Raw genomic sequence first — 24,491 nt, forward strand, 5'->3', positions numbered from 1 at the left:
CACCCTGCAGTGTAGAGAATGGTTTGAAGGGAGGTTAGCCAAATCACAGAGAAAGAACAGTCTGAAGACCAAAGTTGGTTTTATATGAGAAACGCTGGTGGGGGCCTGAGCTAAAGCAATGTAACATGGAAGGTCAAGAGGAGATTGACACAAGAGAGATTAGGGCATTAGAATCATTAGAATTTAGTGATACTTGGATTTGGAGGCGACTGACAATTGGGTAACTGTGTGTTGAAAAGTGAGTTGAATGTGTGAGATAAGTGAATGTGGACTGTTCTGAAACACATTTTTCTGTAGAATTTTAAGAAACTCTTTCTCAGTCTTAGCTTCTCCATCCACAAAGTGAACATTTTCCACCTGAATTAGGGAAGTTGCTCGAAATTCAAGTAGCGTTAAATGCCTCAAGCAATGTTGTAGAAGAAAACCATGGTGGCAGAAGGGGGAGAGGAAGAGACTCTGGAGTAGAACTGACTCGAAGTTCATTTGCTGGTAGATGTGAGAGCAATGGAGGAAGAAACGGTGTGCTTAGCTTGTGCCCCTCCAAATTTTCTTTGAGAAACAGAAGCTCTAAAGTAATGGTACTCAACCATGTTGCACATTGGAATCACTTGGAGCTTGAAAAAGTCCTGATATTCAGGCCACACCCTCGGCCAGTTAAATCAGAATCTCTCGGGTGAGATCCAGGCATCAGTATTTTTTAAAGTTCCCTAGCTTATTCTAGTGTGCAGCTGATGTGGAGAATCTGGAGATTTACTTCCTTGGAAATAAGAGGCTCTGGAGACTAATTCTTGTTGACTCAGGCATAGATATGTTGACAACCAGACATGTTGGCTGTGTAATCTCGTGCTGCTGTAAGCATTTTTAGAGTTATAAACTTATTCAGGGCACTCAAGTATCATTTATCTTTGATAATTTAACGTTTGGCATCTTGTGGCCTCACATAGCTAATGCCAATCTGAAAGTGTCTGACTGAAGTCCAGAGGCTAACTGTATACTTAGCAGGATATGGTTTGATGATCAAAGAGTGCTTTGAGAGTCAACAGTATGACAAATTTAGCAAAAATGTCTATTTGAAATAAATTTCATACTTGCAAGTGAGTTTTCTAATATCTGATTAATATTTTACTATTACAATATACAGAGCTGTATGGTTCAGGGGTATTATTCTCCCCCCTGTGATTTTTGAAAGATGGTCTGTGGTTCCTTGATATAGTTAGAGAAATGTTTGTTCTGCAGGGTAGATTATTTTTCTAAGTTTAATAGATCTATTCGGCAGCCTGTAAATGTAATTGTTAAACTTATTGCTAATGGAGATTCATAACGGAGGTACTTGGGCAAGAAAACCAACGTGTAATCTCTTCTAATTATAGGGGATAAGGCATTTCATGTCGTAATATTAGAAATTGATTACCTAATTAGTTTATACATGTAGCTTCTATCAAAAAATGCAACAAAGTCCATACTTTTCACACAAAACAAACAATGAAGATGAAATTCTAGTATATTATAGATAAAGGGCTACTCTGTCCATTTGGTCAATTAAGCATGCTTGCATGCTTTCATCAGCAAACATTTGTGGAGTACCTACTGGGTGTGAGCACTGCGCTGGGAGCTGAGGTTAAACAGTCATAAGACATGATGCCTTTTTGCCTTTGGGAGCTCACGTGGCGCTAGTGGTTGAGGCAGGCGGCAAAGTCCAGTGCAATGAGCCAAGTCCAGGGCTGTGATGAGCACATAGTGCAGGAGGAGCACAGACTTGACCCTCGGCGGCTTGGCACTGCACTGACGTGGTCGTGCTGTCTTTCAGCCCTGGCCAAATCCCTGCTGCTTGCTGCACATTCTACAATAGAAAGATACATTTTCCCAGTGGTCCAAGTCTGCCAATTTATTTGTTGAATTACAGTGTCATCCGTAAAGACTTTGCAGGAAACCTAAATAAAATCCATCACACACACACAAAATAGTCTTCTAGATCAATCTGCTCTATATGTAAGTGTGTTGTTAAATACTATATATGCAGCTTTCCTTTTTCTTGTCTTTTGTCTGGAAGCCTCACAGTAGATACTTTCCAAATTATACTTGCAACGAAAGTTTAGGAAATGACTTTTCTCTTAATAACAGAGTAAACAATACTGTCTTTAGCTCCAGCAAAGCAGCAGATCCAAAGTGAGTTGCTTCAGGGTGAATAATTGACAAAAAATAACCTCAGGCCTTTGTCTTTTAAATAATGAAAACAATCTTGGTATTTAACTACATGTAGTTAATCATTAAAATCAATTTTAAAACTGTTTTTTGAAAACAAGTACTTTCCATAGAGATTTACTATAACAACAGCTTGGAAATCCTTAGGCAAGCATCTCTCCTGCTTTTTTTAATGACTTCTGTTTCATATTAAGGATGAAATCAGTGGTTTTACTCAGTGTTAAAGATTAAGTTACCTAGACTAGAAATGAGCTAGTCTTATGTATTATACTTGGTGCTGGTGGATTTTGTTCTTTCAAAGTATCCATTCTATATCATACTGTTGATTCTGCTGTAGTTATGAAATGCTTATTGTGAATTTCTTTATTAATATTTTACATATTCTTGCTTTATGAGGCGACTGATGAAGCATAGAGGCTTGAAAAGGAAAAAAAAAAAAAGCCCCTCCTCTGAGGAGCTCATGTATCCTACTATAGGATCACTAGGAGAGCTAGAGATAGTCAGCAGTTAGAGCACTCCACATATTCAGAGCCTCAAATTTTGTACTTTGGTGAGACATGACTTTCCCCTCTCCATCACTGTCTATTTGGGAATGAAGGATTAAAAACAAATAAAAAATCTTACAGCTGTGTATATGAACTGTGTACATATAAGCATATACATTCATTGGGGTTGCTAGAATGAATATTGGGATAATCAGTTAATCCCTGATTCAAGATTCTTATAATAAGTCCATTTGCCAACTATGATGAACATGAGCACTTGTAGCATTCTAAATTATTAAGAATATTTGGCCCCAAATATTCTGCCTGAAGCTAAATCAGTTTATTAATAGTGTCAGAAATGGAGCTGTGATGTGAAATTTTGTGTAGGAAATTCTATCTGGAATTTCATAGGACTGCAATAATATATACCCTGTGTTTTGCCACAGAATTATCAATGATGTGTTGATTTCTTCCCTATAGCTCACTTCTCTTCCTCTGTAAATAAGGGTCATAATGTTTCATTGCAAAGGGACCGCCTGAGGACAAGATTATGTCCAAAGAAGGAGATAATCAACATTAGGGATATTTTTTTTTGGAGAAATATTATGATCTTACTTTTTTCCATTTAGTCTTTATAGTTGGTAACATTAACAATAGCTCCCAACCTCTGGCACAGAAAAACAGGTATACCAGGAGTTAAATCCTTACATTTCGACTTCAGCAATGGGATCTATCAAGCTCTTCTTGTTCTTGATATTTGTTGTAGACAATTGCCTTTCTTTGAGAGTTTCTGAATTCACTTCTGTAGAGAGCATATGACTTCTCCTTTGAAAATGAGGGTTTTTTTCCTTCTGATAAATTTATATTATAAATACCATTTTTTTCTTGGAGAGATTTTTAGTTTAGATCTAGGTAAAAATCTCAGCTCCATACTTACTAGCTGTGGAACGCTGGGTGATTTAATTAACCTGGCTAAGCCTTAGTGTCTTCTTCAGGGTTATTGTGAAAATCAGTAGCAAGGACAGAAAAGTGTCAAACAGGGCAAGGCACATAGGAAGGCTGCCCTACATGTTATGCCATCATTGTTCTTACAAGGGGCTCATTAGGCTGACCCTAGAAAGGAGAAATTTCTTCTTGAGGCAGCAACAGCTTATGTGGACTCAGGTTTCCCAGACCCTAATTCAAAAGAGACTGTATGGCCACAGAAACCATATTTAGGTTTCTTTGGCCTTTTCCATCCTGGGCTCCTCTTTCTCTTCAGGAGTTCTCACTGATACCGATTTTGGCAGCAACTTCTTTGACAGGATTTGTCTATTTTTATACTAATGACTGTAAACATATTTCACCAATCCCATCAGGAAGCAACTTTATTAATTTTATATGTTTTTGAGCTTATTTTGATAGCAGAAAAGGAGAGTGGAAAGGAGTCAGACTTTGCTTTAGTGTTGAGATGTGGAAGAGCCCTAGTATGATAGGATTGGAGGTGAGAGGACAGTGATTTATATGGCCCCCTTTACCTCACAGAGCTGAATTTACAAATGGTTTAGCAAGGAAAGCTAAGCTAAGACAAGTAAGTAAGCTAAACTAAGAAAATGAGGGAAAAGATACCAGACAGTAATATTTCAGAATGTAATAACCTGCAGGTAGATATTTTTCTTTTAAAAGTAGAACATTGTGAGAGAAAATTGGGTGCAAATTTTTTCCATAAGCAGAGGTTCTTTACATTTATATATATATATATATATATATATATATATTTATTTATTTTTGGCTGTGTTCCGTCTTCATTGCTGCGCATGGACTTTCTCTAGTTGTTGCGGTGCGCGGGCTTCTCATTGTCGTGGTTTCTCGTCGCAGAGCACGGGCTCTAGGCGCGCGGGCTTCAGTAGTTGTGGCACGCAGGCTCAGTAGTTGTGGCTCCTGGGCTCTAGAGCGCAGGCGCAGTAGTTGTGGCGCACGGGCTTAGTTGCTCTGCGGCATGTGGGATCTTCCTGGACCAGGGCTCGAACCTGTGTCCCCTGCATTGGCAGGCAGATTCTTAACCACTGCACCACCAGGGAAGCCCAGAGGTTCTTATTATAAGATAAAATTAAATATATTTATTGTCTCTTTGCCTCCACTAGAATGTAAACTTTGTTGAGGGTAAGGATCATTGTTGATTTATTTACTCTGTATTGTAAGCACCTAAAACAGTAAGTGTGCAATAAATATTCGAGTGAACTAAATTATAAGCAGAGCTTAGGTATTATTTTTCTACCAGAGATTCATTTTAAAATGTTGTTAAGGATGAAATTGACATTCTGAAAGCATAAAAGGCCAACTGGTCACTAGGTTCATCCACATCCCAGTAGAGGGGATGTAATGTGAGAGAGGAAAAGAAATTCTCTAAATCATGGGCATATCTCTCAGATTAGAATAACATCTTAAAAGAAAGAGGAAATCTTAAGAAAGGAGCAGAAAGATCAAGGAAATTTTTGAAGAGCATCAAGTGATTCAGTGAAGTAGTAGGGTAATGAAAATTGTTGCAGCTTCAGTAATAACGGCGTCAGCCTGAAAGCATTGGGGGTTAGACCACAACATGATAGTTATCAAACTGCCTTAATCATTTAAACGTTCATTCCCCTGCCTTCCCTTGAGCTTCCAGCCTAAGGCTTTCTCCCTGTAGTGTTGTCAGCATGCTCACATGAGGCTTTGCCTCTGCAGATAATCAGAGGTGTTCCGCATGCCTCCTCTCACCATGAAAAAAAGAGAAAAAGGCAATTCTGTCTTAGAGATAGAAAATCTCCCAGAGAGAACCCCTGGCAGCTGGAATCCAATTTCTTGTTGTTTCTGAAATTGGAATCTGCTATAACTAGAGAATGCCGAAGGATAATGGGCTCCTGCTGTTAAACACTCAGATAAAAAGCACACAGGTGCCTAGCCAAGCAGAAACCAGTCTTTTCATAAAACACTGGGCTTTGAGCACATACTGTCCTAATTCCTTGACTAGCAGCTCATGGTCATGGCTCTGTGGTTTTTTTCTCCTTTAAAGGTCTTGATTAGGCTGCTTCCTTTCTTTTTTTGTGTTTAAGAAATGTGTGATTTAGGCTGCTGCAAAGTGGGATTTGGGTTTCCCTTACCTTGTTGGCATCTTGCACCCATTATTGGTCCAGTCCTCCCATCTGGTCTGTCTTGTGGTTCCAATCAGTGAACAGTCAAAGGTGGGGAGAGAAGCATCATGCTTCTGCACACCTACAACATCAAGTTCAAAAGTATAGTCATGACCTTGTCTTCTCATTCTTGAAATCTGTGCTCAGCTGTTTCAAACCTCCTGTGTCCTTGTTAGTAATGGCCAATTAGAAATCACTGAATCCTTTCCCTATAGTGGTCAGAGACAGCCAAGTTATGGTAATATGGACATGAGTGCCAATGGTAAAGTTACACCATTCAGGCCACTTCGGCTGCAAGTGACAGAAACCCAACACAGGCTAGCTCAAATAAAAAAGGAACTTACCAGCTCATAAAACTGAAAAGTCAGGCAGAGCTGGATCTATGTAGCTAGTACTCAGATGATGCCAGGAACCTGTTTATCTCTGACTTTCCCTCTGTGTTGAGTGCAAACTTTTACCACATGGCAGCAAGATAACTCCAGGTTTACATGGGCCTAACAGCCTCAGATCCTAGAGGAAACATGTACATTTGTCCCAGTAGCACAGCAAAAGTTCACAGGTGGACCTTGAAAGGCTTTGCATGAGTCACATGTCCATTCCTGAGGCAGTAATTGTAGCCTGAGGCTGGAGTCCTCTGACCAGGTCTGGGGGGTGTGCCTGACCTTTCAGACAAACAAAAGCTGAGAGTACCAACAGAACTGCATTACATGAAGTGTTCAAGGAAGTTACCAGATAGAAACTTGGATCTCTACGAAGAAATGAAGATCTCTGACAATGATTAAAATGAAGATAAGTATAAAAGACTTATTTTTTCTTATTTTCAATCACTTCAAAAGATAATTGAGGATCCCTCACACATTTCTGGTGGGAATGTAAAGTGGTACTGCCAGTCTGGAATACAGTTTTGCAGTTTCTTATAAAACTAAACATGCAATTACCATGCACACCAGCAATTGCACTCTTGGGCATTTATCCCAGAGAAACAAAAACCTTACGTTTGGACAAAAACCTGTAAATGACTATTCATAGCAGCTTTATTCACAATAGCCCCAAACTGAACAGCTGTGATGTCCTCCAACAGGTAAATGGTTAAATAAACTGTGATACATATAAACCATGGAATACTATTCAGCAGTAAAAATGAACAAACTATTGATACACACAACAACTTGTATGACCAGGGAATTATGTGGAGTGAAAAAATCCAGTCACAAAAGTTTGCATACTGTGTGACTTAATTTATATGAAAGTTTTTTAAATAACAAAATTTTAGAAATGAAGAACAGATTTATGGTTGCCAGGGGTTAGGGATGGGGATGGGAAGGTATAGGAATAGGTGTGGTTATAAAATGAGCAATCCTTGTGGTGATGGAACTGCTCTGTATCTTGACTGTGGTAGTGAACACATGAACCTACATGTAACAAAATTGTATAGAACTAAACACAGACACACAGACATACAAATAAAACTGGAAATCTGAATAAGACCAGTAGATTGTAGCAGTTTCGATTCTGGTTGTGATATTGCACTATAGTTTGCAAGATGTTACAGTTAGGGTAAACTGGATTAAAATTACATGAATCTCTCTGTATTACTTCTTACCACAGCATGTGAATCTACAAGTATCTCAATAAAATTTTCAATAAAAGATGATTGATCATCTAAAGTAAAAATAGCAGCAACCTATTGTAGAATTACAGAATATGCAAAAATAAAATGCAGAACAACAATAGCCTAAAAGTTGGGAGGGAGGAATTGGGTGTATACTGTTGTAAGATTCTTATGTTAGGTAGGAGGAAGTATAATATTTTAAGGTAAAATGTGATTGATTAAAGATTAAATTTTAGGGACTTCCCTGGTGGCCCAGTTGTAAAGAATCTACCTCCCAATGCAGGGGAAGCAGGTTTGATCCCTGGTCAGGGAACTAAGATCCCACAGGCTGTGGGGCAACTAAGCCCGCGTGCCACAACTACTGAGCCCACGCACCTCAACTAGAGAGCCTGCATGCCGCAAACCACAGAGCCCATGCGTTCTGGAGCCCGTGCGCCACAACTAGAATGAGAAAGCCTGCATGCCACAACTAGAGAGAAGCCCACGTGCTGCAACAAAGAGACCGCACACCGCACAACAAAAGATCCTGCATGCTACAACTAAGACGCAGCCAAAAAAAAAAAAAAAAGATTAAGTTGTAAACTCTAGGGCAACCATCAAATATATGTCTTTAAAATGAGGCACAAATAATAAGCCAATAGTGGAGATAAAATAAAATAATAAGAATTATTCAATCCAAAAGCAGGCAGAAAAAGAGGAAAATGCACCAAAAATGGAACAGATAGAAAGCAACTAGCCAGATGGTAGATTTAAATTCAATTATATAAATATTACATTAAATACAAATGGTCTAAACACATTAATTAAAAGACAGAAATTGTTATATTGGATAAAAAAGCAAGATCCAACTACATGATATATACCAAAACCCCATTTTAAATATAAAGGCATAAACATGTTAAAAGAAAAAGGATAAAAAAGAGTAACATTCAAACATTAGTTGAAGGAAAGTTGGAGTAGCTATATTAATATCAAAGTTGGCTTCAAAAGAAGGAATATTATGAGGAATAAAGAGGGAGATCAAATAATGATAAATGAGTCATTTTACCAACAAGATATAGCAGTCCTAAATGTGTATGCACCTAACAACAGAGCTTCAAAGTGCATGAAGCAAAAACTGATAGGAGTGAATGGAGAAACAGACAAATCCAGAATTATAGGTGAAGACTTAACTTCTCTCTTAGATCCATAGGACAAGTAGAAAATCAAGAAGGCTATAGAAAAAGTGAGCAATACTATCAAGATACTTGACCCAGTTGACACTTATAGAACACTGCCCAACAACAGCAGAATACACATTCATTTCAAGTGCACATGGAACATTTGTCAAGAAAGAAAATCTTCTGGGCGATAAAAGAAACAAAAAATATGTAAAAGAATAGAAATCATATAAAGTATCTTCTGATCACAATGGTATTAAATTAAACACCAATAACATACATACCTGGGAAATCCCAAATATCTAGAAGTTAAGAACATACTTTTAAATAACTCATGGGACAAAGAGGAAGTCACAAGGGAAATTAGAAAATATTTTGAATTGAACAAAGATGAAAACACAACATTAAATTTTGTGGAGTGCAACAAAAGCAGTGCATAGAAGGAAATCTATGGCATTAAATGCTTATATTGTAAAAGAAGAAGGGTCTAAAATCAATAATCTATGCTTCCACCTTAAGAAACCAGAAAAAGAAGAGCAAATTAAATCCAAATTAAATAGAAGAAGGAAACAATAAAGATCAGAAACCGATAAAATTGAAAACAGATGCCTGTTAGAATGGACCTCATCAAAAAGACAAGAGATAACAAATGCTGGTAAGGATGTGGAGAGGAAACCCTAGTTCACTGCTGGTGGGAATGTAAAGTGGTACAGCCACTATGGAAAACATTATGGAGTTTCCTCAAGAAACTCAAAAAAAGATTACCATATGATCCACCAATTCCACTTCTGGGCAATAAAAGAAACAACAACACATGTAGAAGCATCTTTTCCAACCACAATGCTATAAGACTAGAAATCAACTCCAAGAAAAAAAAACTGCAAAAAACACAAACACATGGAGGCTCTGCAATATGCTCCTAAACAACCAATGGGTCACTGAAGAAATCAAAGAGGAAATTAAAAATACCTGAAATGAAAACAAAATCACAATGATCCAAAATCTATGGGTACAACAAAAGCAGTTCTAAGAAGAAAGCTTACAGTGATACAAGCCTATGTAGGAAACAAGAAAAATGTCAAATAAACAACCTAACATTACACCTAAAGGAACTGGAAAAAGAAGAACAAACAAAACTCAGTAGAAGGAAAGACATCTTAAAGATCAGAGCAGAAATAAATAGAGATAAAAACAATAGAAAACATCAATGAAACTAAGAGCTGGTTCTTTGAAAAGATAAACCTTTAGCCAGACTCATCAAGAAAAAAAGAGGAGGACCCAAATCAATAAAATCAGAAATGAAAAAGGAAAAATTAAAACTGACACCACAGAAATACAAAGGACTGTAAGATTTACTATGAGCAACTATATGCCAATATAATGGACAACAGAAAAAAATGGACAAAAATCCTAGAAATGTACAATCTCCCAAAACTGAATCACGCAGAAATAAAAAATGTGAATAGACCAATTACCAGTAATGAAATTGAATCAGAAATTTTAAAAACTCCCAGCAAACAAAAGAGTGCAGGACCAGACAGCTTCACAGGTGAATTCTATCAAACATTTAGAGAAGAGTTTACACTTACCCTTCTCAAACTATTCCAAAAAATTGCAGAGGAAGGAACACTTTTGAACTCATTCTAAGAGGCCAGCATCACCCTGATACCAAAACCAAAGATATCATACAAAAAAAGAAAAATAAGCCAATCTCACTTGATGAACATAGATGCAAATATCCTCAACAACATATTAGCAAACTAAATTCAATAATATATTAAAAAGATTGTACACCCATGATCAAGTAGGATTTATCCCATAAATGCAAGGATAGTTCAATATCTGCAAATCAATGTGATACACCACATTAACAAATTGAAGAATAAAAATCATATGATTACCTCAGTAGATGCAGAGAAAGCTTTTTGACAAAATTCAACATCCATTTATGATCAAAACTCTCAACAAAGCAGGTGTAGAGGGAACATACCTCAACATAATAAATGTCATAAATGAAAAGTCCAGAGCTAACATCATATTCCACAGTGAAAAGCTGAAATTATCGTCATTTCCTCTAATAACAGGAACAAGACAAAGATGTCCACTCCGGCCACTTTTATTCAACATAGTATTGGAAGTCCTGGCCACAGCAATCAGGTAAGAAAAAGAAATAAAAGGAATCCAAATTGGAAAGAAGGAAGTAAAACTGTCACTATAGATGACATGATACTATACATAGAAAATCCTAAAGACTCCACCAAAAAATTGCTAAAACGTATCAATGAATTTGGTAAAGTTGCAGGATACAAAATTAATATACAAAAATATGTTGAGTTTCTATATACTAACAATGAGCTATCAGAAAGAGAAATTGAGAAAACAATCCCATTTACCATTGCATCAAAAAGAATAAAACACCTGGGAATAAATCTAAGGAGTAAAACATACTGTACTAGGAAAACTATAAAACACTGATGAAATTGAAGATGACACAAACAGATGGAAAGATATACCCTGCTCATAGATTAGAAGAATTAATATTGTTAAAGTGACCATACTACCCAAGGCAATTTACAGATCAATGCAATCCCTATCAAAATACTAATGGTATTTTTCACAGAATTAGAACAAATAATTCTAAAATATTTATGGAAACACAAAAGACCCCGAATAGTCAAAACAATCTTAAGAAAGAAGAACAAAACTGGAGGTATCATGCTCCCTGACTTCAGACTATACTACAAAGTTACAGTAATCAAACAGTATGGTACTGGCACAAAAACAGACACATAGATCAATGGAACAGAATAGAGAGCCCAGAAATGAACCACACTTATATGGGCAATTAATCTTTGACAAAGGTGTAAAGAATATACAATGGGGAAAAAACAGCCTCTTCAATAAACGGTGTTGGGAAAACCAGGCAGCTACATGCAAAAGACTCAAACTGGACTACTTTCTCACGCCAGATGCAAAAATAAACTCAAATTGGATTAAAGACTTAAATGTAAGACCTGAAACCATAAAAATTCCAGAAGAAAACATAGGCAGAAGGCTCTTTGACATCAGTCTTAGCAATATGTATTTTTGGATATATATTGCTATAATATATATAGCAATATATATATAATATATATAACTATTATATATTTATATATATAATATATATATAACTATTATATATTTATATATATATTATATATATAAAAATATATATTTTGTTTCCTTTCCCTAGGCAAGGGAAACAAAAGCAAAAATAAACAAATGGAACTACAACAAACTAAAAAGCTTTTGCACAGTGAAGGCAACTATCAACAAATGAAAAGGCTGCCTACTGAATGGGAGAAAATACTTGCAAATGATATATCCAATAAGGGGCTAATATCTAAAATATACAAAGAACTCATACAACTCAACATCAAAAAAACAAACAACCCAGTTAAAAAATAGGCAGAGGAACTGAATGGACATTTTTTCAAAGAAGACACACAGATGGCCAACAGGCACATGAAGAGAGGCTCAACATCACTAATCATCAGGGAAATGTGAATCAAAACCACCTCACATATCACCTCACACATTTTAGAATGGCTATAATCAAAAAAGACAACAAATAGGCCCTGTCCTGCCAGGAACTGATCCCTAGGGCTGGGTGAAGGAGTTTCCTGATCTGATGAGTCTGCTGTAGCCAGCCACACTTCGGGATGAGTCACCGTGGCAACTGAAGAGTCCATCATGCACATCTAGCCATACCACTACATCCATGATGTGCTGGACATCATGTGTCCTGTGTGGAGATTGGGCCAAAGACTTACATCTGGCAGAAAAATGAGAGGGTCCTGTTTGCCCACATGCACACAGTGACTGTTCCCCCATGCCATTACTGCACAGTGGCAACCCAGTGTTCCGGGATGCCCAGGGCTCCATGCTCTTCAATGTCACAGGACAAGTACGGCTCCGCCACACTGACTTAGAGATCTGGTTGACCCAGGACCCCATCCCCCTGTACCCAGGGGAGGTGCTGGAAAGTGCCAGACATTGATGGGCAGTGACAGCAGTGGTGGACCAGGTGAGGCCCAGGCTCAGATGCCCGTGGTCATTCTACAGGAAGTCATTGCAGACCTGCAGTGCCAGCCAGGTGCTCGTCCATGTTGCCCTCAGACCCTGGGCCTGAGTGAGAGGGCACCCCACCTTCATTTCTGTAACATTTCTTTACCTTCACCTCCTTGCCATTTTATACTGTTCACTCCGGGTTCCTCTACTAAGCAGTGCTTCTTGATCCTGGAAGCATAAGCGCATGACCCAGGAGGTTTGAGGCATTCCCGTCCACTTAAATGCAGACACTTTGGGGAAAATGTGTGTGGAGACAGTAAAGTAATGAAGAGTGATTCGGATGTTAACCCTTAAGGAATCTGAGAGAAGGGTGTAGGGGAATTCTTTGTACTATTCTTGCAAATTTTATGGAAGTCTCAAATTGTCACAAGTTAAAAATCACCCATATCCAGGTTCTACCTTAGACAAGCTAAATCCCTCTCTTGGGGGGAGCTGTGGTGGGTGGTTGGGCACCAGCATTTAAACACTCCCTAGGGTGGAGAGAGAGCTTTCCTCATCGCTGCCTCTTTAACCTCTGCTTCCCTGGCAGCCCCAGCTCACAGCAGCTCATTCTCAGACCTCACGTGCTCCAGGCCAGGAGGGCCGGGCCTTCCCTTCCTCAGAGCCCAATGCCACCAAGATGTTCCTTTTCTACCGGAAAGTCGGCACTCACCCTCCTTCAAGGCACTGGCTTCTACGCGCATCAGTTCCTTTCCCTTCACTGAGGTGGCACCTGGCTCGGACCTGCCTTCCCCCACCCTCCTGCTCTCCTGGGAGGCTCACTAATGTCCATGTGATGACCGGGTCAACATCTTAGCCTTCTTGACCTCAACTCTGACCCTTGCCTCTTGTGCTCTGCTTCAGCCCCGCCCAGTGCCATGTCCACTCTGGACTTGGTTGGTTATTCCCCCACCTGCCCACCTCTGAAATTTTTTTTTAGCTAAAATATTTATATTTTCTTTTTTATTGAAGTATAGTTGATTTACAATGTTGTGTAAGTTTCAGGTGTACAGCACAGTGATTCAGTTGTACATACATATATATCTACTCTTTTACAGATTCTTCTCCCTTGTAGGTTATTACAAAATGTTGAGTATAGTTCCCTGTGCTATGCAGTAGGTCCTTGTTGCCCCGCCTCTGAAATTAAACCCAGCTCCTCCTTAACCATCAGTCTCCTCTTCCTAGTCCTCCTCTGTTGTCATGTTGCCTCCAGGCTTTTGAATCCCATCTTCTCTCCTATCCCTCAGATTCTCTTCCTGGTCTCTCCCTACTCCAGCTGAACCTCGTCGTTTTAACACAGTCTGCATGTGCTGGACCTGCACCCAAACCCGGTCCTGGATTGGTGTTACCCCCACCTGACCTTTCTGTCCTCACACCCAGGGCAGATCCACCCCAACAGTGTTATAAGTAGCTAGTGGGGTAAGTGGTTCATTCCAACCCAAGCCCTGCTCATTAGTTCTCTTCCTTCCCAACCAGCTTTCTCTCTTTTTTTTTTTTCCTGCATGCCTCTAAATATTTATCATATTTAGTGACAACTTGGTCACCTACTTAGTTAGAAATTGAAGCCATCTGGAGGGATCTGGGTCTGTGTCCCCTTCCCTTACTTTACACCTACCCTTATCTCCTTTCTACCTGTTGGAGTCTCTAGGAGTTTCCCCTCCATCCGTGGACCCAGGAAGATGCATCCTTCTATCTCTGAGATCTTATCCCCACCTAGAGCTTCTCTCTCCTGTCTTTAATTTCTCTGTTACTGGTGCCTTTCTCTTGGCCAATAAACATGCTCTGCCTCTTCCATCCTTTTCTGGCCTTGAAGGCTTACTTGTGTACACTTTTCATTCTAAAGAATGCATTCATAAGGCTGTAAAGTCCTCTCTGACTTCCACCAATATCCACTCTCCTTCCCCAGAGGTATCTACCGTCATCCATTCAGGGTATACACTTCCAGATACATCTATGCATCCACATAAGTATGTATCCATGAAAAGTATTAATTGTAACTTATTTGCATAATGACTATCACATTGTCACTTGCCCGTGTATTTTGAATGAACCTCTCATCTTGGTGCATAAATCATTTCTTGTTTAATTGTTGTATGTAATGCCATACGATGTATAGAGGTTCGGCCCTTCTCCTACTGAATATCATTTAGGATGTTTCTAATTTATAAGGAAAAACAGTGCTGTGGTGAATATCCTTGTCTGTGTGTCCTTGTGCATTCTAGTTTTTTCCTTTTAAGACTAGAAACTGATAAGAATTACATTACCTAACTGATAATGTAGAAACACCACATTCATACGGACTTTTATGAATGGCCCTGTGAATCTAATTTTTAGCTATTTATTGCTTTCTCTTTCCTATTTACTCTTTGATGACAACTTGTACCTGATGTTCTCTACTCTATTCCCTCACAAGCCCCTGCCTCTGGCCCCTGCCCCCACCTCCACTGAACCCACTTTGGCAAAACCCCAAGACATCCCAACTGCAGGCCCAGTGGACAGTCATCTTGTGTCCTCTCAGCCACATCCACTGTTGATCTGCTCTCTTATTAAAACTTGTCTTTATGTTTTACTCTGTGGATGTCTTTTTTCATCTTCTCCCTGTCCCCTCTGCCTTCAGGTTCTGTCCTGACTATCCTGTGTGCCCTCTTCTTTTTCGTGGCCTTGATCACTTCATCTCTGTTGAAGACACCCAACTCTGTAGCTCCCAGCTAAGGTATAGACTGTGAGTCCCCTAGCTACCTATAGGAAGTCCTCTCCTGGATGTCCCACAATCGCTTCATACTGGACATCCAAACCTAATACTTCCCCTTACCCCCAAATCTGTTCTTCTCTCATATTCCCAGTCTCACTTGGTGATACTACTGGACCTAGTCACTCAAGCTGGAAGCCTATAACAGCGTGTGGGACAAACTGGAAGGAGACAAAGGAGGCAGCCAGGAGACCAGTTAGGAAGATATTTCCATCATCCAGGCGAGAGGTGTTGGTGGCTTAGGTGAGGGTGTGGCAGGGATAGATAAAGGCAGACCTGGATTTGCAATGGACAGACAGGAAGTGACGATGGAATATATGTAAGAAATGAAAACCAAACTGGACTACATGCTCTTCCCAGAATGCTCACACCGTCCTCCTCCTCCTTCTACACCTTTATATCAAAAGCCAGCTCTTCCTTTGAGCCCCAGTTCAAATGCTACTCTCTGAGGGCCTTTCCTAACTTCTTCACCTGGACTTCTGCAACCTCTTCCCCTTGACCCGGTCCACAGTCTGCTTGGAGGCATTGGTCTGTTTGTCTTATCACCCACTGGAACCTCAACTCCACGAAGGTGGGGGTATGTCTTCACTCTACCACAACCAGCCGAGTGCCGTGCACATAGAAGGTGTCCAGGCAAAGGCTTGCCGGGGCAGTAAACCTCCAGCTCTGCCTCTCTCCAACCCAGAGTGTGGTCGGTGGGTGAAGTAGAGTTATGTGAGCTTCTCCTCCCGGGGGGCCACTCTAGTTGGAGTAAGGAGTGGCAGGTAGCCTTCACTAAGGCTGAGGTTCAAATCCTGATTCTGTTCCTTACTAGTTGTGTGACATTTGTCAAGTCTCTTAGCCCCTATGAGCCTCTTTCCTTGCTTTCCTGCCTCCCTCACATCAAAGATCAAGTGAAATCCTATTTGTAGAAACATTTGTACAAACTTCTAAAAGGTTTGGCTACTTGTGGCTGGGCCCTCCTTCCTGATGGAAGGAGAGGTGATGGCTGGAGTACAACGGCTGTCTTGTGACCATGAGGCAACCTTGAAAACAAAGTCTCATGCTTAAAATGTGCCTGTTATAGCAGTTTATACCTTCCCACCTCCTTATACTTCCTGAGAGTCCCAGTGCACACTGGGCCATGAGATATTCCCTTACTTAGCTTCCCAGATGTTTCTCCCACATCAAGCCCTCTATCTGTTGCCGGAACTCTGCCTCTTTTCACCAGTGCAGAATAGAAACGCGGAGACAGAGTTTTGGGTGAAGTAGAAAAAAATAGCTTCACTGCTTTGCCAGGCAAAGGGGCCACAGTGGGCTAATGCCTTCCAAACTGTGTGTCCCGCCCTGGAGGGGGTAGTGAGGAGTCTTACAGTGCTCAAGGAGCAGGGCGTGGTCTGCTCATGCACATTCTTCTGATTGGTTGGTGGTGAGGTCATCGAGAGTCAGCATGATCAACCCTCTGGTTCCAACTGGTCTGGGATCTACGTGCTTGTGGGCAGCATACAGTTAACTTCTTCCACCTGGTTTGGGGTTTCAGTATCTGCAAAACAGCTCAAAGGACATGGCTCAGCATATTATCTACAGTCCTTGAGGAGGAACTAAAGGTCCTTGACTTTGTTTACTGGCTAAAGTATTATTATTTTGCCTTGCTTGACTGTTTCTCAATTTTTTTTCTCATTTCTCTGATTAAATTTATTCTTTGACTAAAGTTTTTCTACAGACAAAAGGCAGGCAGAGGACATGGGTGGGGGGTCTATTCTGGGCAGGCTTCATAGGGTCCTCCTCAGTTACATGCCCAGTTTTCCACAGGAATTTCTAGTTCAAAACAAGTTCTGAGCACTTCTGCAGAGGAAGATGTGCCCTTGGCCCATCAGTTGTGGTGTCCTCTTGCTCTGTCAACTCCATCTTAGCTCTTCAGACCAGATGGCTTTGGGGCCACCTTCACCTTGTACATTCCACTTGGAATCTTGTTTGGGGACAAGAAAAAAAGAAGATAAATAACAAGTGTTGGCAGGGATGCGGAGAAAAGGGAACACTTGTGCACTGTTGGAGGGAATGTAAACTGGTGCAGCCACTATGGAAAATGGTACGGAGATTCCTCAAAAAATTAAAAATGAACTACCATATGATCCAGCAAGTTCACTCCTGGGTATTTATCTAAAGAAAACTAAAACACGAATTAGTAAAGATATATGCACCCCTACGTTCATTGCAGCATTATTTACAATAGCTATGATATGGAAGCACCCTAAGAGCCCATAAATAGATGAATGGATAAAGAAGATGTGGTGTGTGCGTGTGTATGTGTGTGTGTCTAATGGAATATTAATCAGCCATAGAAGGAATGAAATCTTGCCATTTGTGACAACATGAATGGACCTAGAGGGTATTAGGCAAAGTGAAATAAGTCAGACAGAGAAAGACAAATACTGTATGACTTAACTTAGACGTGGAATCTAAAAAAAATAAATAAACATAACTAAACAAAAACAGAGTCATAGATAGAGAGAATACACAGTTTGTGGGCGTGGGAGAAGGGAGAAATAGGTGAAAGAGATTAAAAGGTATAAACTTTCAGTTACAAAATAAATGAGTCATGAGTGGGAAATGTACAGTGTTTGGAATGTAAGTCAATAATTATGTAACATCTTTGTAGAGTGACAGATGGTAACTAGACTTATCATGGTGATCATTTTGAAATGTATAGAAATATCAAATCACTATGTTGTGTACCAGGAACTAACATAGTGTTGTATATCAAGTATACTTCAAAAACAACAAACACCCTCAGGGAAAATGTGATCAAATTTGTGGTTATCAGAGGTGGGGTGTGGGGGGAGGAGGAATTGGACGAAGGCGGTCAAAAGGTACAAACTTCTAGTTGTAAGATAAATAAGTACAAGGGATGTAATGTATAACATGATAAACGTAACACTCCTGTACATTATATATGAAAGTTGAGAGTAAACCGTAAGAGTTCTCATCACAAGGAAAAAATTTTTTCCATTTCTTTAACTTTGTATCTATATGAGATGACGGATGTTCACTAAACTTACTGTGGTCATCATTTCATGATGTATGTAAGTCAAATCATTATTCTGTACACCTTAAACTTATACAATGCTGTATGTCAATTATATCACAATAAAATGGGAAGAAAAAAAGAAAATGTGATTTTACACGCATGCACACACACACACACAGGAATATTATTCAGCTATAAAAAAGAAGGAAATCCTGCCATTTGTGACAACACAGATTAGCCTGGAGGACATTATACTAAGTGAAGTAAGCCAGAAACGGAAAGACAAACACTCTATGATCTCAACTGTATGTGGAATCTAAAGAAGCTGAACTCATAGAACCAGAGGTTGGAACAGTGGTTGCCAGGGGATAGGGGTGGGGAGGGTTGGGTACAAACGTTCAATTATAAGATGAATAAGTTCTGGGGATCTAATGTACAGCATGGTGACTGTAGTTAATAATACTGTATTGGTAACAATGTGAGGTGACGGATGTGTTATTTGACTTGATTATGGTAATTATTTCACAAGGTATGTGTATATTAAATCATCTCATTGTATACTTTTAAAAATCACATTGTACAACCCAAAATATATACAATTTTTACTTGTTCATCACAACTCAACAAATCTGAAAAAAAAATTAAAACTTCTTATCATTGAAAGACACTGTTAAGAAAATGAAAAGGTAAGGCCACAGACTGGGAAAAAATTATTTTCAAAATTCATCTTTGATAAAGGACTTGCAGGTAGAATAATAAAGAACTCTCACAACTAATGAAAAGATAACAAGCAACCTAATAAAAAAAATGGACAAATACTTGGACATTCCACCAAAGAAGATATACAGATGGTATATAAGTACATGAAAAGATGTTTAACATTTTTGGTCATTAGGAAAATCCAAATTAAAAACCAATGAGATAGGGACTTCCCTGGTGGTCCAGTGGTAAAGAATCCGCCTTCCAATTCAGGGGATGCGGGTTTGATCCCTGGTCAAGGAACTAAGATCCCACATGCCGTGGGGCAACTAAGTGCACGCGCCACAACTACTGAGCTCACGCGTCTCAACTAGAGAGTCCGCGTACCACAAACTACAGAGCCCATGTGCCCTGGAGCCTGTGTGCCACAACTAGAGAGAGAAAACCCACACGCCACAACTAGAGAGAAGCCCGTGCATCACAACAAAGATCCCGTGCGCTGCAACTAAGACCCGAGGCAGCCAAAAATAAAGAAAATAAAGAAAAAATAAATCTTAAACAAAAAACACCAATGAGATATCACTACATAACCATTAGAACGGCTAAAATAAAACCTAATAATACAGGAATTCCCTGGCAGTCCAGTGGTTAGGACTCCGCCCTTTCACTGCTGTGGGCCCAGGGTTCCAAGGAACTAAGATCCTGCAAGCTGTGTTGTGTGGCCAAAAAAACCCGCCAATGAATAGAATTTAAAAAAAAAAAGCGAATAATACTATACACATGCTGACAGGGTTGTGGAGCACTCAGAACGCTCATGCCTTTCTGGTAAGAATTAAAATGGTACAGCTGCTTTGGAAAACAGTTTTAGCAGCTTCCTATAAAGTTAAATATGCACTTGACATATAATGCAGAATTCCCACTGCTAGCTGTTTGCCCAGGAGAAACAAAAACTATGTTCACCCCAAATATGTACACATTTGATTATGGCTTTATTCATAATTACCCCTCCCCCAACTGGAAACAACTCAAATGTCCTTCAGTTGGTTAACTGGTAAGCAAAGTGTGGTACATCTACACTGTGGAATGCTACACGTCAATAAAAAAGAGATACTACTGATACCAACAACAGCATGAATGAATGTCAAATGCATTATGCTAATTGAAAGAAGCCAGACAAAGATTATCTACTGCATGATTCCATTTATCTGATATTCTGGAAAAGGCAAAACTATCAGGGCAGCAAACACATTAGTGGTTGCCAGGGCCTGAAGGTTGGGAAGACGGGTTGACTACAAAGGGACACAGGGATTTTTTAAAAAATTTAATTAAGTTAATTTATTTTTATACAGCAGGTTCTTATTAGTTATCTATTTTATACGTATTAGTGTATACATGTCAATACCAATCTCCCAATTCATCCCACCACCACCACACCCACCCCGCTATCCCCCCTTTGTGTCCATATGTTTGTTCTCTACATCTGTCTCTATTTCCGCCTTGCAAACCAGTTCATCAGTACCATTTTTCTAGATTCCACACATATGCGTTAATATACAATATTTGTTTTTCTCTTTCTGACTTACTTCACTCTGTATGACAGTCTCTAGGTCCATCCCCGTCTCTACAAATGACCCAATTTCATTCCTTTTTATGGCTGAGTAATATTCCATTGTATATATGTACCACATCTTCTTTATCCATTCGTCTGTCGATGGGCATTTAGGTTGCTTCCATGACCTGGCTATTGTAAATACTGTTGCATGAACATTGGGGTGCATGTGTTTTTTTGAATTATGGTTTTCTCTGGGTATATGCCCAGTAGTGGGATTGCTGGGTCATATGGCAATTCTATTTTTAGTTTTTTAAGGAACCTCCATACTGTTCTCCACAGTGGCTGTATCAATTTACATTTCCACCAACAGTGCAAGAGGGTTCCCTTTTCTCCACACCCTCTCCAGCATTTATTGTTTGTAGATTTTTTTGATGATGGGCATTCTGACCTGTGTGAGGTGATACCTCATTGTAGTTTTGATGTGCATTTCTCTAATAATTAGTGATGTTGAGCAACTTTTCATGTGCCTCTTGGCCATCTGTATGTCTTCTTTGGAGAAATGTCTATTTAGGTCTTCTGCCCATTTTTTGATTGTGTTGCTTGTCCTTTTAATATTGAGCTGCATGAGATGTTTACATATTTTGGAGATTACTCCTTTGTCCCTTGATTTGTTTGTAAATATTTTCTCCCATTCTGAGGGTTGTCTTTTCATCTTGTTTATAGTTTCCTTTGCTGTGCAAAAGCTTTTAAGTTTTATTAGGTCCCATTTATTTATTTTTGTTTTTATTTCCATTACTCTAGGAGGTGGGTCAAAAAAGATCTTGCTGTGACTTTTGTCAAAGGGTGTTCTTCCTAAGTTTTCCTCTAAGAGTTTTATAGTGTCTGGTCTTACATTTAGGTCTTTAATACATTTTGAGTTTATTTTTGTGTATGGTGTTAGGGAGTGTTCTAATTTCATTCTTTTACATGTAGCTGTCCAGTTTTCCCAGCACCACTTATTCAAGAGACTGTCTTTTCTCCATTGTATATCCTTGTCTCCTTTGTCATAGATTAGTGGACCATATGTTCGTGGGTTTATCTCTGGGCTTTCCTCCTGTTCCAGTGATCTATATTTCTGTTTTTGTGCCAGTACCATACTGTCTTGATTCCTGTAGCTTTGTAGTATAGTCTGAAGTCAGGGAGTCTGATTCTTCCAGCTCCGTTTTCTCCCCTCAAGATTGCTTTGGCTATTTGGGGTCTTTTGTGTCTCTGTACAAATTTTAAGATTTTTTTGTTCTAGTTCTGTAAAAAATGCCATTGGTAATTTGATAGGGATTGCATTCAATCTGTAGATTGCTTTGGGTAGTATAGTCATTTTCACAATATTGATTCTTCAATCCACGAACATGGTATATCTCTCCATCTGTTTGTGTCATCTTTGATTTCTTTCAACAGTGTCTTACAGTTTTCTGAGTACAGGTCTTTTACCTCCTTAGATAGGTTTATTCCTAGGTATTTTATACTTTTTGTTGCAGTGGTGAATGGGATTGTTTCCTTAATTCCTCCTTCTGTTCTTTTGTTGTTAGTGTATAGGAATGCAAGAGATTTCTGTACATTAATTTTGTATCCTGCAACTTTACCAAATTCATTGATTAGCTGTAGTAGTTTTCTGGTGGCATCTTTAGGATTATCTATGTATAGTATTATGTCCTCTGTAAACAGTGACAGTTTTACTTCTTCTTTTCCAATTTGTATTCCTTTTATTTCTTTTTCTTCTCTGATTGCCATGGTTAGGACTTCCAAAACTATGTTGAATAAGAGTGGCGAGAGTGGACATCCTTGTCTTGTTCCTGATCTTAGTGGAAATGCTATCAGTTTTTCACCATTGAGAATGATGTTTGCTGTGGGTTTGTTGCATATGGCCTTTATTATGTTGAGGTAGGTTCCCTCTATGCCCATTTTCTGGAGTTTTTATCATAAATAGGTGTTGAATTTTGTCAAAAGCTTTTTCTGCATCTATTGAGATGATCATATGATTTTTATTCCTTAAATTGTTAATATGGTGTATCACATTGATTGATTTGCATATACTGACAAATCCTTGCATCCCTGGGATAAATCCCATTTGATCATGGTGTATGATCCTTTTAATGTGCTGTTGGATTCTGTTTGCTAGTGTTTTGTTGAGGATTTTTGCATCTATGTTCATCAGTGATATTGGTCTGTAATTTTCTTTTTTTGTATTATCTCTGTCTGGTTTTGGTATCAGGGTGATGGTGGTCTCATAGAATGAGTTTGGGAGTGTTCCTTCCTCTGCAAGTTTTTGGAAGAGTTTGAGAAGGATGGGTGTTAGCTCTTCTCTAAATGTTTGATAGAATTCACCTGTGAAGCCATCTGGTCCTGGACTTTTGTTTGTTGGAAGATTTTTAATCACAGTTTCAATTTCATTACTTGTGATTGGTCTGTTCATATTTTCTATTTCTTCCTGGTTCAGTCTTGGAAGCTTACACCTTTCTAAGAATTTGTCCATTTCTTCCAGGTTGTCCATTTTATTGGCATAGAGTTGCTTGTAGTAGTCTCTTAGGATGCTTTGTATTTCTGCAGTGTCCATTGTAACTTCTCCTTTTTCATTTCTAATTTTATTGAGTCCTCTCCCTCTTTTTCTTGATGAATCTGGCTAAAGGTTTATCAATTTTGTTTATCTTCTCAAAGAACCAGCTTTTAGTTTTATTGATCTTTGCTATTGTTTTCTTTGTTTCTATTTCATTTACTTCTGCTCTGATCTTTATGATTTCTTTCCTTCTACTAACTTTGGGTTTTGTTTGTTCTTCTTTCTCTAGTTCCTTTAGGTGTAAGGTTAGATTGTTTATTTGGGATTTTTCTTGTGTCTTGAGGTAGGATTGTATTGCTATAAACTTCCCTCTTAGAACTGCTTTTGCTGCATACCATAGGTTTTGGATTGTGGTGTTTTTGTTGTCACTTGTCTCTAGGTATTTTTTGATTTCCTCTTTGATTTTTTTCAGTGATCTCTTGGTTATTTAGTAATGTATCATTTAGCCTCCATGTGTTTGTGTTTTTTATGTTTTTTCCCCTGTAATTGATTTCTAATCTCATAGTGTTGTGGTCGGAAAAGATGCTTGATATGATTTCAGTTTTCGTAAATTTACTGAGGCTGGATTTGTGACCCAAGATGTGATCTATCCTGGAGAATGTTCCGTGTGCACTTGAGAAGAAAGTGTAATCTGCTGTTTTTGGATGGAATGTCCTATAAATATCAATTAAATCTATCTGGTCTATTGTGTCACTTAAAGCTTGTGCTTCATTATTAATTTTCTGTCTGGATGGTCTGTCCATTGGTGTAAAAGAGGTGTTAACGTCCCCCACTATTATTGCGTTACTGTCAATTTCCTCTTTTATAGCTGTTAGCATTTGCCTTATGTATTGAGGTGCTCCTATGTTGGGTGCATATATATTTATAATTGTTATATCTTCTTCTTGGATTGATCCCTTGATCACTATGTAGTGTCCTTCCTTGTCTGTTGTAACATTCTTTATTTTAAAGTCTATTTTATCTGATATGAGTATTGCTATTCCAGCTTTCTTTTGATTTCCATTTGCATGGAATACCTTTTTCCATCCCCTCACTTTCAGTCTGTATGGGGACAAAGGGATTTTTTTTAGGTAATGGAAATACGCTGTATTTTCATTGTAGTGGTGGTTACATAGTAGTATGCATTTGTCAAAACTCATAAATTGTACACTACATAGGGTGAATTACCTGCCTTGAAAAAATTTACAGACCATA

General features: G+C 38.9%; 1 long non-coding RNA gene across 1 annotated transcript; it reads right to left on the reverse strand.

Moving 5' to 3' along the window:
• Positions 1-1,764: 1,764 nt before the first annotated feature.
• Positions 1,765-6,249, reverse strand: LOC133103707 (uncharacterized). Its single transcript, XR_009703356.1, has 3 exons — positions 6,181-6,249; positions 5,807-5,918; positions 1,765-1,840 (listed from the first exon to the last, which is right to left on the reverse strand). It is a non-coding gene; the product is annotated as an uncharacterized LOC133103707 (long non-coding RNA).
• Positions 6,250-24,491: the final 18,242 nt, after the last annotated feature.

Source organism: Eubalaena glacialis, chromosome 13, assembly GCF_028564815.1.
Source record: "Eubalaena glacialis isolate mEubGla1 chromosome 13, mEubGla1.1.hap2.+ XY, whole genome shotgun sequence".
Lineage (NCBI taxonomy): Eukaryota > Metazoa > Chordata > Mammalia > Artiodactyla > Balaenidae > Eubalaena > Eubalaena glacialis.